Source organism: Entelurus aequoreus, linkage group LG04 (genome assembly GCF_033978785.1).
Source record: "Entelurus aequoreus isolate RoL-2023_Sb linkage group LG04, RoL_Eaeq_v1.1, whole genome shotgun sequence".
Lineage (NCBI taxonomy): Eukaryota > Metazoa > Chordata > Actinopteri > Syngnathiformes > Syngnathidae > Entelurus > Entelurus aequoreus.
In genome coordinates, this window is record NC_084734.1 from 72,020,894 (window position 1) to 72,038,592 (window position 17,699).

Below are 17,699 nucleotides of genomic sequence, written 5' to 3' on the forward strand. Positions count from 1 at the left end.
TATCCACTCTAACTGCATTACCAAGACAGAGGGCAGATGGGTGGGCAGCCTTTGCCATGCCAGAGCTGTCCAACAGCCCTCAACGCTGCCAAGCCTATAAATGTGCATAGGTGTGTGTGTGCGTGTGTGTGTGTGAGAGTGTGTATGTGCAGCCTTTTAATGTGCCAGACACGGGGAAAAGGGTATGCATAAACACATCTCTTCCCAGCCCTCCACTCTTTCACCTTGTCACATCCACTTATTCCAAACTTGCCTCTTCGAACGAATTCATCCCCTGCCGCCTTTGCCTCTTCTCCGGTGGCACATTGAAGGGTTTCAACAGGTGAGACCGAGCAGGGTCACATCCACTTGGACCGTGATGCCACACCTGCCGAGCACGGCACCTTCCCTGGAATAGTGGCCCGTGTCAAGGCCTATAGATCCCATCGTCGGTGGCTAATTGTATCCGCCCGGCAGCGCCTCACATGACAAAGTATTTGGAGGAACAAAGCAAGTGACGAGGAGAGAGATGGTGGATTACCGTGGGCCATGTTGCCCTCCTGGGTCTGTTTGGCACCAGTTTGAGCCCAGTTGCCAGTGGGTACTAATCATGGAGGATTGGCAGCACTGCGTGGCAGCTGGCAGCTCGCGCGTACACACTCGCAGACACCCATACGCTCGTATATTGCGTGCGCGCACACACATGCACACACACCCTGAATTACATTGGGGACAGCTGGCTTTGCTAATCAACTTCTGCTGAGGAGAGGAAAGCGAGCAGCACACAGACCTAATTAAGTCAACACATACCCAATACTGCTGCTACTGCTACTTTGCAAACACACACACACACACACACACACACGTGCAGACCCTACCGTCCATAGGTTTGCTTCGCCAATCCGGCTCAGCGTGGTCATTGATGCTCTACAACAAGCACCCAGGAACATTTAGAAGCGGTGCAGGACGGAGGAGACAAGAAGGGGACTTTTGGTGCAGAAGCCATTACTGTAATGTGTTCTCCGCTGTCTCTGAGGACTCCTTTGCCATTCGACTTCAGAAAGCTCCAATTAGACTCATCAAAGGCAATTAAGCTCTCCACTGATAAGAATAAAAGAATGTTTTCCATTCTCCACTCTTCCTCTGTCTTTTTATCCCCTTATCCCCCTCTCTGCTTCTATATGCCCTCTGCCTTACCCACCTCTGGGGCTTACGATTCCCCCTAATCTCGCTCTCTTTCTTTCTCCGTCATTATCAGGTCATTGCTTGCTGCCTCCTCCCTCTCCACCCTGTTTAAATGCATTTCCATGTTTGACTGTGTATCACCTTTAACTGGATTGCTGTCTACATAACATTCATCAGTGGAGCGCTCTCTTTTCTTTTCTCCAAGCAATATAAGACGGTAATAATAGTGCATGTCAGCAGGGTGTGTGTGTGTGTGTGTGTGTGTGTGTGTGTGTGGCACAGAGGTGCTGGCCAACAGATTGAGAAAATTGATGAATCGCCCTTGTCGTTAAAAAGGCAATCCCTCCCTCCTCAGTATGCAGCCTTGTCTGCTTAGTGCTTCCACTCCAGCCTGTGCTGATATTAAAAGGCCCTGCTTGCTCACATTAAGGTCGGCACCGCATGCAGCGGCGGGCATCTGCACACGCGCACGGACAAACATCAGGGGTAGTCTTGCAGGGCTGGCTGGATATTGGGTGTGTAGGAAACATCATTCAGAGACAAAAAGTCAAGAAGGGAATTTTAAACCAGCTGAGAGGACGCCTGACGTCTCTGCTCATCTGTGCATCTGTGCTGCAAATTTGTCTGTTCCTTGTCATTTTATACTGGAAAGACCGAAATGAAAAGTGAGGTTACAATAGGCGCATTTAGACATCAAAATCCTGCTCACAATGTCATCAAAGCAAAGCACTTTACACTGGAAGCAGCAGGTTTCTGTCACCCCGGTTTTTACCCGCAAGCTGTTCAGTGAAAACCAAACTTTATTGTCAAAACATTTTATACGTTCATAATGCTAAGTTGCAACTTGTCTCTTTAATGCGTCTTTGTTATAAAGCGAATGCAGGGGTTGTGGTTTAAAGCGGGAGTACAGTCGTGCCTCAACCTCAGAATCAGAATCAGAAGTACTTTATTAATCCCGGAGGGGAAATTAAGATTTTCAGCACAATCCCATTCAAGAGCAGACAAACATTACAGGGAGACAGAACAGGATCGCTGACGGGTCTGCCAACTTCCGGCGCCCCTTACAAACAAGTTGAGAAACAGGTAAACGCTGGGGAGGGGAAGGGGTTGGGGGGTGGCGGGGTCAGTAAAAAATAAATAAAAATAAATATTAAAAATAAAAATAAAAAAATAAAATATAAAATATATATATATATATATACTGTGTGTGTATATATATATATATATATATATATATATATATATATATATATATATATATATATATATATATATATATATATATATATATATATATATATATATATATATATATATATATATATATATATATATATATATATATATATATATATATATTCAGTCTAAGACTGGGCCCCTGGAGAGGGGGTCCAGACCGAGGCCAAGAAAGAAAAAAACCTCATAGCCCTAGTACACATCAACATGTGTGTAAGAGGGAAGCATCAAAGAACACAAATGACATTACCGGTAAATACATTAAAATAGCAGAGCTAATGCAACCAGCTGCCACTCCAGCCAAAAGTAAAACAACAACAAAAAAATTAACCAATAATATAGGCGCCCTTTTAAATGACTTGAAATCAATTTCATCGGTGTTCTCACCCACCAAAATAGCACACTTTTAACATGTAACATGTCTTTTTAAAAAGAAAAACATATTTTTAGATAAAAAATATTGTATAAAAACAGTACAATAGCATGTACTACTAACAACTACAGTAGTTTTATAAAGTAATGTATTAATACTGCGTTAAAAAGTACTGCATTAACCTTGGAGAGTGGACTAAGGTATCTCCTTGCAGCTGCAACACCGTCAAACACATCATCAGCCGCTTTATTTTTTCATGGATAAATGTCCAACCCTTTAGATATTACTTTAACATTATTGGCTGACATCAATCTCATTATGTTTCAGTGTGGAGCAGACTTGCAGTGATACGCTCAAAATGATCTGCCAAGTTGGTGACATGCTTGGTCATGTTTTTGATGATTTATTTCTTTAATTCAATGAATACAATCCACTTCTTCTTCTCAGCACTGCCCTTCACACTTACTTTCTCCTTTACAATTGTTGGAAGACCAAGTTATTTCTATCTCTAGCTATAAGCTACCACTTGTGAGTAAGACCAGAGGTTTTAGGCAGGTTCACTTTGACATATGCACAGCAACTTAAAGCAAAACAGTAAGCCAAGAGACAGAGCTTATCTCAAAACACTGTTAAGTTTGGTATCACTGTACAGTAAGACTTCGGATTTATGTTCGCAATTTGTTCAAAAAGGCCTAATCGTGCAAAAACCAAAGCAATTTTAAAATAAATAATGTAAATGTTATACATTTGTTCCAAACATGGAAAAATATTAACACATAACACATTAATATAGACAATAATTGTAGTTTTACATCAAACAATGTGAAATTTATAAATGATAAATGAAATTAACAAAAAACAATCAACAGTATTTGTACCCTTATCTTATAAGGGTTACTGGTTTAATCCTGGCCTGGAGAGCTCATGTCGAGGTGTCCCTTAGCAAGACACCAAAACCACAAGTGCTCCTGATTGTTCTTAGTTAGTGCCTTGCATGGCAGCTTCCGCCATCAGCCTGTAAGTGCATGGGTGAATGTGATGCACAATGCAAAGCGCTTTGGGTATCATTCCAGGTATATCAAAGCGCTGTATAAATACAGACCATTTTTTTAAACATTTCTCTTGAGTTTAATAATGTTTCTCTTTTTCTGGTCCAGTGGTGGCTTATTCTGCAGTCATACTCAATAAAAAAAAGCAGAGACTGAGTCGCTAATAATTCTTAGTTTCAATACTTAAATCCACAAAATGATAAAACGGGCAAACAGAGTCTGTTAGGCGCAATGTTTGGCTAGACAATAACCCAGATTTTTGTCGGAAACAGATAAATGTAGTGTAGGGTTGTTTGGTATACCGGTATTAGTATAGTAGCGCGATACTAATGAATCATATTCGGTACTATACCGCCTCTGAAAAATACCGGTCCCCCGCGCCCCTGTCGTCGTCACGTCATGTCATTGCTGGTTTACGAGCAGAGGAGCATGTTTGGCAGTGCACAATCACGGAGTACTTAGAAGCAAACACAGTGTGTAGACAGAAAAGGGAGAACGGACGCATTTTGGCTAAAAAACTAACGATAAAGGTGAAGAAAGAAGAACAGTGAAACGCCCACCGGAAGAGGTGCTTTTAGACATGGCTCGCTAGCTAGCGGCTAAAGTCCAGCCCCAGTCAGCAGTGTTTAGCTACTTCTAAATCACTAATCCTCGCCTCCATGGCGACAAATAAAGTAAGTTTCTTACAAGTATCATCCCTGCAGGACGAGGAATAGCTAAACATGCTTCACTACACACCGTAGTTCAGTGGTTCTCAAATGGGGGCACGTGTACCCCTGGGGGTACTTGAAGGTATGCCAAGGGGTACGTGAGATTTTTTTAAAATATTCTAAAAATAGCAACAATTCAAACATCCTTTATAAATATAAATAAAAACCTATCTTTTTTTCCAAATAGTTCAAGAAAGACCACTACTAAATATTTTGCACTGTTATACAATTTAATAAATCAGAAAGTGATGACATAGAGCTGTATTTTACTTTATCTCTTTTTTTCAACCAAAAATGCTTTGCTCTGATTAGGGGGTACTTGAATTTTAAAAAAAAATCAGAGGGGGTACAGCACTGAAAAAAGGTTGAGAACCACTGCCGTAGCTCACCGGCGTCAAAATGTAAACAAACGCAATGGGTGGATCTACACCCAACATCCAATACGCTACTGTACCAAGTACAGTAGCGTATCTCATCGATACTACTATGATTACATTTTATTATTTTTTTGGCATCACAACATCTTCTTTCGTATTTTTGAAATTTATATTATGTTTATAAACTCAGGAAATATGTCCCTGGACACATGAGGACTTTGAATATGATCAATGTATGATCCTGTAATTACTTGGTATCGGATTGATACCCAAATTTGTGGTATCGTCCACAACTAATGTAAAGTATCAAACAACAGAAGAATAAGTGATTGTTACATTTTAACAGAAGTGTAGACAGAACATGTTAAAAGAGAAAATAAGCAGATATGAACAGTAATCGAACAAGTAGATTTATAATTGTTTTTCTACCACTTGTCCTTAATAATTTTGACAAAATAATAGAATGGAAAATGACACAATATGTTACTGCACATGTCAGCAGACTAATTAGGAGTCTTTGTTTGCTTACTTACTAATAAAAGACAAGTTGTTTAGTATGTTCACTATTTTGTTTAAGAACAAATGTGCAATAATAAACAAAAGTTTAATATACCGTAAGATTTTTTGTTAAAATAATACCAATAATGCAATTTTTTGTGGATCCCTTTATTTAGAAAAGTACCGAAAATATCAAAAATAATTTTGGTCCCGGTACCAAAACATGTTTTCATCGGTTGTCTGGTTACATACTTTTTTACCGGGACATTCCGTGTAATATAAAACGTGTTTAGAAAAAAAAAGTCCATATCATCATAAAGTGGCGACAGCAACAATATGTGAATATGTTTGACCCGATCCTGAATACCAAATAATATCCAAAATAAGGAACTATACCCTTACAGTGATAATAGTGTGTATTACAGTAGTTTCAGCTTCTACATCCCATCACGACTTAGTATACACGAGATAAGTAAAATGTTATAAAAAGCTCTCAGATGCAGTGTTAAATGAGTGTCTGTGTCAGTGTCAATCAAGTCCCAGTATATCATATTCTTTGTCAAGGCAGAATTTTGATACAGCTCATGTATTGGATCTCATTAGGTAGCGCAGGTGTCAATGCAGGCATCCATCAATAATGGCAGCGCAAAAAAGGGAACATAATGAGAGGGGAAATGCACTGCCTACCTTTCTATCCAAACAGACTCCCAGATATACTCCTCATTCATATGCACACGCGATACACCACCGACTGCAGCATGTAGTCATCCGGCAATAAAAGTGGGGTGCAACCATGAGGAGATCAATTACTTGTCTTGCTCCTATTTGTGAATGCTGTCTTTTATTGAGCTTGGGTGGAGGCCTGCTGTTGATTAAAACGGCCGGTCTCCAGCTGGAGACGGAGGGCCAGCTGAGATAGCAGCACACGTTTCGCATTTACGCCGTCTTAACTGCGAGGAAATTCACACCCCGATTTGAGATTGAGATTAATTTTCTGCACCATGTGGCTTGTCTTCCCTCTTTAGCATGCTCAGTTCTTATTACAGAAGCATCTGCTCCGTGATGATGATGTAAATGAATTTGGAATGTGGGTTGTTTTGTACGCCGCCGAAATGAGCGGCGCTCACCGAGGGAAATGATTCCCCGTGTTTTGTTATGTCTTAATTCGAGCGCGCACTTTTCATCCATACTTCCCGAATTTGCATTCTCCCACTGATGATCCACGCTGTCAGGTATTGTTAACTGTCGACATGCGGCTTTTTTTTTTTTTTTTGCAACAGATAATTAGAGCTCAGGTTGTAGTAGCTTCCACACCTCCATTGATTTGTAGAATCTTTTAGCGCGCCTCCTCCCCGCCTCTCTGCCTTGCTTTAAGAGCAAAAAGCTCCACTCATCTGTTTTCTCTGTATGAATTTCCAGCCATGCATTAGTCTCCCTGACATTTTCAAGCGATGCTTTATTTAGCTTGTCGGATTCTCCAAATAAACGCAATCTCGAGGTTTATGGAAAAATGGATAAAAATTAGATTGTAAGTTATTGATTTTAATTGTGTGCGTGTGTGTGTGTGCGTGTGTGCGTGTTGGTGATGGGGCAGCTCTCATCTGTGTGTAGGGAGGGGTGTGGGGGTCGGGTTGGGGTGGGAGAAATGAAGCCGTAATTCAGGGCTATTGAACCCCCTGCCACTGGCGGCATCGATCGGCGAGCAGCGCTTATGAGATCACACCTGAGCACTGGAGACTGCAGAGGGGAGTGTGGGGGGGGGGGGGGCGTAAAGCGGGAGACGAATGAGCTGAGAGGGAGAAGGGTAGAAACACGGGGGTTGTGATATGATCAGCTCCTAAGCCACCGTCTGAGGTCCTGAGAAGGCGCTAACATCCAGCCTCAGTGCCAATTACCTAACCCTGCGAGAACACACATTGACACAGAACTAGTGAAGACCAGTTTCCTCTCCTCCATCTTTTCTGCAGCCCTCCTTCCTGTTTCCAGTGGTAACAACCAACCATCTGACCTCTCAATTACACTCCTGAACCAGCCCCTCCCACATTTCCTCCTCCCCCTCCCGCACATACCTCCCAACATCCCTCCATCCCGCCTCTGTCTTCCTCCCCTCTTCCTCTTCCTCGCTCACCCCTTCAGACCCGCTCCCCCTGCGGCACTGTGGGTTATTATGGTGAAATATGAAGCGGTGTAGATTCTAAGCTTCATGAAATTTCCATGAGCATTGATCTGATCTGATGTGGGTGATTGCTAGGTGAATCCCTCCAGTCCAGGGCTGTTGCTCATCTATTCATTTATTTATGGCATTTATGTTTTACTGGCTTTGATTTGCTCTTCTGGAGAGCGACAGCTAAAGATTATAAATATACCTGTACAGGAGAGTGTGCTTTGAATCCCGCACTACACTTCCCCACTTTTACTCCAGTCAGGCTTTCCTCCAGCACAATTGCCAGTGTGAAATGGGAGATATTGAGAAGAGATGTACGAGCCTAACCCCAAAGAGGCACACGTGCCTGGTAAAAGTGCTAGAAACGGCTTTATGGTGCTTGAAAAACAGCAGAGAATGTCGACTTCTTCTCTCAATTACTACTTTTTTATGTACAATAGGATCTATCTGCTGCGATGAAGTGGCGACTTGTCCAGGGTGTACCCCGCCTTCCGCCCGATTGTAGCTGAGATAGGCTCCAGCGACCCCCGCGACCCCGAAGGGAATAAGCGGTAGAAAATGGATGGATGGAAGGATCTATCTGTTTATATTATGGGCCTGATCTACTATGATCCAAACTTACAAGTACCGTATTTTTCGGGGTATAAGTCGCACCGGCCGAAAATGCATAATAAAGAAGGAAAAAAACATATATAAGTCGCACTGAAGTATAAGTCGCATTTTTGGGGGAAATGTATTTGATAAAACCCAACACCAAGAATAGACATTTGAAAGGCAATTTAAAATAAATAAAGAATAGTGAACAACAGGCTGAATAAGTGTACGTTATATGACGCATAAATAACCAACTGAGAACGTGCCTGGTATGTTAACGTAACATATTATGGTAAGAGTCATTCAAATAGGTGTAACATATAGAACATGCTATACGTTTACCAAACAATCTGTCACTCCTAATCGCTAAATCCCATGAAATCTTATACGTCTAGTCTCTTACGTGAATGAGCTAAATAATATTATTTGATATTTTACGGTAATGTGTTAATAATTTCACACATAAGTCGCTCCTGAGTCGCAAACTGTGAAAAAAACTGCGACTTATAGTCCGAAAAATACGGTACTAAATAACACATTTACAATAACATTGTGTCTACTCTTAGTGGACGTGTTGTGGATGATCTACTACGACTGTGTGTACAGTTGATAACAAGTGCAAAAGTGATGCAGACCGCCCTATTTAAATGAGGTTTTTGCATGTATACCGGCTACCACCATGGAGATGTATGGCGTCTATGGTCCAAACCTGTGGCGTTTCATCATGTTGTTTACATGCAGCACACACATATAATATGTACCTGAAGCGCCATCTAGACAACAGAACCTACTGTTGACACGCTGATGGTGCACGCTGGAAAGAAAATGCATATTGCAAGTGTTTTTTTTTCAAATAGGAGATGTACTATAAAAATATATTTATGAATACAAGCGGCCGAAATGAGTTTCCTCCGCCGGGTGGCGGGGCTCTCCCTTAGAGATAGGGTGAGAAGCTCTGCCATCCGGGGGGAGCTCAAGGTAAAGCCGCTGCTCCTCCACATCGAGAGGAGCCAGATGAGGTGGTTCGGGCATCTGGTCAGGATGCCACCTGAATGCCTCCCGAGGGAGGTGTTTAGGGCACGTCCGACCGGTAGGAGGCCACGGGGAAGACCCAGGACACGTTGGGAAGACTATGTCTCCCGGCTGGCCTGGGAACGCCTCGGGATCCCCCGGCAGGAGCTGGACGAAGTGGCTGGGGAGAGGGAAGTCTGGGCTTCTCTGCTTAAGCTGCTGCCCCCGCGACCCGACCTCGGATAAGCGGAAGAAGATGGATGGATGGATGGAAAATTAACGCCTTTAAAGGGGAACTGCACTTTTTAGGGAATTTTGCCTATTGTTCACAATCCTTATGAGAGACAAGAAGACAAAGCGTTTTATTTATTTATTTATTTTTCTGCATTCTAACATAGACTTAGACTTAGACAAACTTTAATGATCCACAATGGAAATTGTTCTAAAAACATGTAAAAATCGTCACATTCTAGGTGACAAGCAATGCAGCTAACGTAGTGGTTCTTAACCTTGTTGGAGGTACTGAACCCCACCAGTTTTATTTGCGCATTCACCGAACCCTTCTTTAGTGAAAAATAAAAAACTTTTTTTTTTTCAAATTCAAGACAAAGTTATATGTTTTTTTACTGGTGCACAAAATTAACCGTGCATGAACATCACCTTGTTCAAAGAACAAAACCAACACAGTGCATGAACTCACAACAAATTACACACCTGCAAATCAGATGGAAAATTAGAGGGAACATCGTTTGGGGGGTATTCATAATACGCCGATAGGGAGAAGTTTTTATTTACACAATGAGTCGGTTGTGTCTTGACCTCTGCGGCGGAGGCTCCGCCGAACCCCTGAGGCAGACTCACCGAACCCCTAAAGTTCGATTGAACCCAGGTTAAGAACCACTGAGCTAACGGAAGCAATCCATTATTCATCTAAATTACTTCTAAATGCATTCAAAAACCGCCAACAATACTTAATTTACGTTCTGTGACCTGTATAATAATCAAGCTGTAGCGACATTGTTACTGTAAGAGCGAATACTGAATAACATTTTTTCTAGCGTTCTTACACATCGGCGTGCTTCTGTATTAACCATGAGTTAGCTACGGCAAGAGATAAGCTAGCTTTTGAATCGCGTTTGAGTTTGTAATGCACAACACAAAGCGATAGGATAATAATCTGTACTGACTGAATAACATGAACAATCACATTAAAGTATCTGTAAAGTATTAGCCCACATTTCATGTTTTGTTTGTACACAGCTAGATCGACAGTGTATGTACTGTACTTAAAATAACAAACATGATATGCTGCATGTATCATGATCAATATTAAAGTGACTCACTTGATGGACAGTTGTCTGTTTGTTCCAGCTGGCTGGGGACATTTTTTTAAATTGACTGTGGGTAAGCACTCAATTTATGTCGATATAGCTTGGCTCCAAGTTCCACATTTACAGCGTCAAAGTCACGCCTACGTCACTCTCTCGGCTTCCGTTTGCTCCAACGATTCACTCTCTCTTTGTGCTTGCTTCAGGAAGCAGTAGTTCACCGTCTGTATATTAAGGTTTAAAAAGATAACGATCCTCGTGTCCAAAAAGAGTCGTCTTCATTGTCTGGTACCAAGTCTGCCATGATTAGTGTTTGTTTCCAGAAGTAGGAACATACATTTGTTGCCGGAAATCGAAAGTGCCCTGCTGTGGAAACAGAAACGAATGGACTGAAGAAATTAGTTCCGGCAATGATTAAAATGACCAATACCGTAAATTATTTTAGAGGGCTTTGAAGGCTTCAACGGTGACTCTCATTAGCCACATCTTCCAGGCTTTTTTAAATGTCTTTAAACCACCTCCCCTTAAAAAAAGACATGTGTGTTTTCGTCTCTCATAATGATTGTGAACTATAGGCAAAATTCCAAAAAAAGTGTAGTTGCTCTTTAAAAATCGAATCAAGTTAATTTGTTTTAATCATGCATTCTAATTTATAATACATGGGGTGGCTAACAATGAAACTACAGTGGCACCTTTATTTATGAATGCCTATATTTGCGACCTTTTGGGTTTATGAACCTTTACATCACACTTAATATGCCTCTGTGTGTGAACCATGTCTCGTCTCTGAATTACCCAAGTGTTAGAGATATTGTTATTTTAAGCTCTAATGCTGAGGAACTATTTTTTGTGGTGCCGTTATCATAGAACGCTAACTACCTTTTGCAGCTATTGACATACAGAACCGGTAAGCTGCTGTTTTGCCTCTGAGTTGGTAAAAGTTAATTCCATGTTATAAATCATACTTCTCACTTGTAAAGTAAAAAGTTGTGGCAATAAATCCAGAAGTTGGTCAACTTTGACATTCAACTCAGACGAAGAGATTGTGAAAAAGACACAAAAAGATGCTCGTTTGCACCCACCTTTTTAATTTTTCCTCATCGTAATCCTTACCTGCGTAAGAATTATGATTAGTTATTCATCCAAACGAGAAGATATAAACATCCCATCAGTCAGCATCCCTGTCAGAGCAGAAATTGTACAGTAAGTGATTGTTTTATTATGTTCGTAGTTTGTATTTCTTGTTTAGCACTCAGCAATAGTGCTACTTGCTAAATCTGTTTATCTTCAGCTTCTTGTCCCCCTTATATTCAGGCTCAAAAATATAAAGGTCTGGATCATCATTTGTCCCAAACTACCGTATTTTCCGGACTATATGTCACAGTTTTTTTCATAGTTTGGCCGGGGGTGCGACTTATACTCAGGAGCGACTTATGTGTGAAATTATTAACACATTACCGTAAAATATCAAATAATATTATTTAGCTCATTCACGTAAGAGACTAGACGTATAAGATTTCATCGGATTTAGCGATTAGGAGTGACAGATTGTTTGGTAAACGTATAGCATGTTGTACATGTTATAGTTATTTGAATGACTTTTACCATAATATGTTACGTTAACATACCAGGCACGTTCTCAGTTGGTTATTTATGCGTCATATAACGTACACTTATTCAGCCTGTTGTTCACTATTCTTTATTTTTTTTAAATTGCCTTTCAAATGTCTATTCTTGGTGTTGGGTTTTATCAAATAAATTTCCCCAAAAAATGTGACTTATACTCCAGTGCGACTTATATATGTTTTTTTCCTTCTTTATTATGCATTTTCGGCAGGTGCGACTTATACTCCAGTGTGACTTATACTCCGAAAAATACGGTAATCGTTGTTGTCGTTGTCGTTGATGACTCATGAAGTCTACCATGCGTCTATGAAATTAATGTGCCGTCGTATGCTTAAAATGACCAAAATATGTAAATATTACATGTTAATATGAATATACCTTATGCTACATTACATATATACTTACAAAGTGTATAGAAAACATTGATGAAGTATTTTTTAATGTTTTTAGAGCGCTTTATAGGCACAATTGAGCAACTACCATTACCTCTATTGTTAGCTGACTCCTGCTAGTGTTTATTTACAAGTTAGAATGCATAAAATAAAGAAAAACATGTGTAGGCTTGTCTCACATAAGGATTGTGAATGATAAACAACATTAAAACAAAAATTTAAATTCCCATTTAAGTCATCGAGCAGCTATAAACTTATACAATGTCATTGCTCAATTTACGCAATGTCTAATATTTTTATTTCTCACAATTAAAATTTGTTGACACGCTCACAGATGGAATATTCTATCTCTCATTCGCCTGATCACTTCCTTCTTTTTTGGGCGTAACTGTGCCAATTTGCACAAACACTCCTAAATATAGACGTAATACAGAGGCCGCAGAACAGTCTTAATAAATCACATTCCGATTGATAAATGATTATATTTGTATCACTTCCTCCTCCCAATATTGTGGGCATTCTAATAATCAGCATGTATTCTGCATATACTAATGGCACACATGCTAAATTGATTGCTCTCTCTAGTTGGATTATTTATAAAACAATCCTATGAGCACGTGCTGAGTAAATCAGCTTTGCGTGCGTTATCAAGTTTGCATGTGTTTTAATTCAAGCAAACCCTTACTAGATCAGGCCTTATATACAAAAGTAGTTTACTTGTTCACTTAAAAGTCATCCGTCACTTTGTGGAGAACTGATTAAAAATAAATCATACAACAAAAGCCTTACAGACAAAAGAGAGGATTTTGTTAGAACAATCGCCTCAAACTGCAAGTCTAATCAAGAGAAAATCCCTCTTAAGGCTTGAGAGGATCATTTATTAGGGAAGTAATGTCAAATATTTGTCTTCAGGCATGATTTTTGCACTTTACTGTTTGACCTTGCCAGTGCACCAGCTGACATGTAAAAATGTCCATACCATACATTTGTATCTGCTTATCTAGGTGCGGATTAAGGGGTAACAGTATATCAGTAAGCAAGCCAATGTTTCTGTGGTCTGTGGCCAGCTGCAAGACATAATCTTTCCAAAATGCTCTCAGTCTACCGCTGGGCCTCACTAGAAAGGAGTCATCTCCACTAAATGACCCAGCCACCTTAGCTGAGTCATCTCGATGTGATGGAGTAGATAGATAGGTCTTTATTGTCATTGCACAAGTACAACGAAACGTTGTTTTCAGCACAAACCCGTTCAAGATGAGACAAACAAACAGTGTACAGGGTTACAGAACAGGAACGCTGATGGGTCGCCACAAGGCGCCCCGTAAAAGATGGGGAAAAAGGTAAAACCCTGGGGAAGGATGAGTAAAACAATACAATCTAGACTGGGCTCCTAAACCTCCATAGCAAAGCACATATACATATTACAACGTACATCTCGAGATATCTAGCAACAGAGGGAAGGGAGTGCGGGGTCATGGTGGTAGGCCGCAGCTCTCGGCGCTGACCATCCTTCCATCACCCCTATGGGATTTGCGTCGAGGGCGTTGGGGGGTGGGGGGCTGTATGTGTGGTGTATAGTTTTGTGGATGCATGTTTGTGTGTAAGCCTGCAGTGTGTCTCTGTTCCGCGGCCTTGATCTTGTGCAGCCGATAAGTCCAAAGTGTGTGTCCATGAGAGACAAGAAGGGAGTTTGTTGTGTCTTCGCCGCACTGTCCTTCGGGAGAGTCTCGAAGCCAGGGAAACAATCCAAGTTAAAATTTTGGATGCGAGTGAAAATAAAATTTGCTTTTCTCTCTAAATTGTCTATGACTGGTCCTCAAAAATCCTGCGAGGCAGACAGTCCGATGTTATCCAAATCACAAGAGTGTCCACAGTTCTTCCCGCATCCTCCAATCATTCGTGGCAGCGTTTGGCTACTTTGAAGACTGCCAGCAACTTCCATATTGTCGACAAACCAGAGCAACGCTTACTCCAATCAGCAGATGTCCTGTTGTCATAATTCCGAATAGGTAGATATCTTCACGTCCTCGACAGAAAAGAGTCGCCAGGCACGCGGCGCTCCTTTTTCTCCCAAGAGTCTGTAGCGTGTCCAGCAACAACCACTCCGTCACGAAAGGCAGGTTCCCCCAAACCCAAGATCTTGTCAATTTCGTTGAGGCCAGTTAAATAGTTCCAAAGTTTAGATTAAAGATTAAAGATACCAATGATTGTCACACACACACTAGATATGGTGAAATTTGTCCTCTGCATTTGACCCATCCCCTTGGGGAGCAGCGGGCAGCAGCGGCGCCGCGCCCGGGAATCATTTTGGTGACTTAACCCCCAACTCCAACCCGTGTTGCTGAGTGCCAAGCAGGGAGGTTATGGGTCCCATTTTTATAGTCTTTGGTATGACTCGGCTGGGATTTGAACTCCAACCTACCGATCTCAGGGCGGACACTCTAACCACTAGGCCACTGATTTGGAGAGCAGTGCAAAAAGAGGCAACAAAAAAAGTTAAGACAAGACAAAGAAGCAAGCAGGAGAGATAAGGGAGAGGGAAGGGGAGCGTCCACCCTCGATGAGTGCCAGAGAGAAAGGGGTAGTGGCTCTACTCTGAGCTCCCCATGGATGACAGAGCTCCTCTCCTTATCTCTTAGGGTATCCCCAGCCTCGCTATGGCGGAAACTCATGTGGAACGCCTGTATCCGCGATCTGACTCTTTCAGTCACTACCCAAAGCTAGGTGAAATGTAACATTTGAGCAACATTTTTTTCACATTGTTTTCACATTGTTTTCAACTGATCGTACAAGACACTTAAAAGTAGTCAGTGTAAGCTTGTACAGCAAGTTTCATTTCTAAAGTGTTGTTACAAGAGATGTCCGCGTAGAAATTATCGGTATCGTTTTTTTTATTATCAGTATCGTGGTTTTTTTTTGTTTGTTTTTTGTTTTTTTTAATTAAATTAACATAAAAAACACAAGATACACTTACAATTAGCGCACCAACCCAAAAAACCTCCCTCCCCCATTTACACTCATTCACACTCATTCACACAAAAGGGTTGTTTCTTTCTGTTATTAATATTCTGGTTCCTACATTATATATCAATATATATCAATACAGTCTGCAAGGGATACAGTCCATAAGCACACATGATTGTGCGTGCTGTTGGTCCACTAATAGTACTAACCTTTAACAGTTAATTTTACTCATTTTCATTAATTACTAGTTTCTATGTAACTGTTTTTATATTGTTTTACTTTCTTTTTTATTCAAGAAAATGTTTTTAATTTATTTATCTTATCTTATTTTATTTTATAATTTTTTTTAAAAAGGACCTTATCTTCACCATACCTGGTTGTCCAAATTAGGCATAATAATGTGTTAAATTCCACGACTGTATATATCGGGAACGGTTGATATCGGTATCGGTAATTAAGAGTTGGACAATATCGGAATATCGGATATCGGCAAAAAAGCCATTATGGGACATACCTAATTGTTACTTGCCAAATTATCAACACTTTAGTTGCTGAAATGTGAGATACTGTGTGTGACTGGAGCACAGTTCTGCAAGTGCTACATTTACCGTTGCTTTTTATTTGGCTTTTTTTCAACATATACAAAAGAAAGCCAGGCCTCAACCAGAGGTGTTAATCGGTTGCTGATTTTTGCAATATCCTTTGTAATCAAAGGTAAAATGAATAATGATTTTGTTTCACACTGGTTTACTAGTTTTCACAGCTGTCTGACAGCACTTTTATTGAGCACTTCCATGCATGTAACAATATGGAAATTTCACATCACGGTTAGTGTGACCAATATGATCACAGGTTATCATTATTACCACAACATTTTACTTTTTAAATAATAAAAAATAATATAACAAATAAACAGACCCACCTTTTAAAAGCTCACTATTTTGCAAGTTTTGTGTTTCTTATGCTTCACTGATAAAAGAGTGTTCTGTTCAGCGGGCCGTAAAAAACACTTCCGTGTCTTATTCCTCCGAGTATATATCGATCATTCTGTTCTAAGAGAGCACATCTTCTAGGTTCAATGTACACAGTTGGATAGCTTAGTTGTTCAGACAGTAATGTCTTTATATAAGTTTAGGTTGGGGTGTGTCGTTTCTCAATTGGGAAAAACGTTAATGTGTCTTTTTTCCGTGTTATCATTTACGCCAGCGAGCTAGCGCCAGTATGTCTGTGAGTTTATCAAAACGGCAATATCTTTAATACTAACACATGTGTCAATTAAATGAGTGTTGAGTGTGTCCAGGGAATAAAATGCATGAATACACACTAAAGTTGGGAGCACGGTGGACCAGGGTTCAGTGTGTGTGCGCCTCACAATAAGAAGGTCCTCTGTTCTCTGTTCGATTCTATGTGGAGTTTGCATGTTCTCTCCTTGACTACGTGGGTTCCCTCCGGGTACTCCAGCTTCCTCCCACCTCCAAAGACATGCACCTGGGGATAGGTTGATTGGCAACACTAAATTAACCCTATAGTGTGTGAATGTGAGTGTGAATGTTGTCTGTCTATCTGTGTTGGCCCTGCGATGAGGTGGTGACTTGTCCAGGGTGTAGCCCGAATTCAGCTGTGATAGGCTCTAGCCACGCCCGGTACCCCGAGAGGGACAAGCGGTAGAAAATGGAACGATGGATGGATGGACACAATAAAGTTAACTGTAAAAAAATATTATAATAAGCAAGGTTCAGTTCAGTTTAGTTCAGTTTCAGTTTATTTCGAACATGCATTTGATACAATGTAATGCATCACATATTTCCAGTTCTTTCATTACAGCGAGTAGGAAGAATGTCCTGCATATTTATCCATCCATCCATCCATCTTCTTCCGCTTATCCGAGGTCGGGTCGCGGGGGCAGCAGCTTAAGCAGGGAAGCCCAGACTTCCCTCTCCCCAGCCACTTCGTCCAGCTCCTCCCGGGGGATCCCGAGGCGTTCCCAGGCCAGCCGGGAGACATAGTCTTCCCAACGTGTCCTGGGTCTTCCTCGTGGCCTCCTACCGGTCGGACGTGCCCCAAACACCTCCCTAGGGAGGCGTTCGGGTGGCATCCTGACCAGATGCCCGAACCACCTTATCTGGCTCCTCTCGATGTGGAGGAGCAGCGGCTTTACTTTGAGCTCCCCCCGGATGGCAGAGCTTCTCACCCTATCTCTAAGGGAGAGCCCC

At 41.1% G+C, this 17,699-nt stretch overlaps 2 protein-coding genes across 8 annotated transcripts in view; one reads left to right on the forward strand and one right to left on the reverse strand.

Moving 5' to 3' along the window:
- The window catches only part of LOC133649000 (uncharacterized), a 1,204,785-nt gene that overhangs the window by 158,664 nt on the left and 1,028,422 nt on the right, over positions 1–17,699 (reverse strand). The window lies entirely within an intron of this gene.
- ebf1a (EBF transcription factor 1a) overlaps positions 1–17,699 on the forward strand; it is a 141,984-nt gene that overhangs the window by 85,508 nt on the left and 38,777 nt on the right. The gene's annotated exons all lie outside the window — the stretch shown is intronic.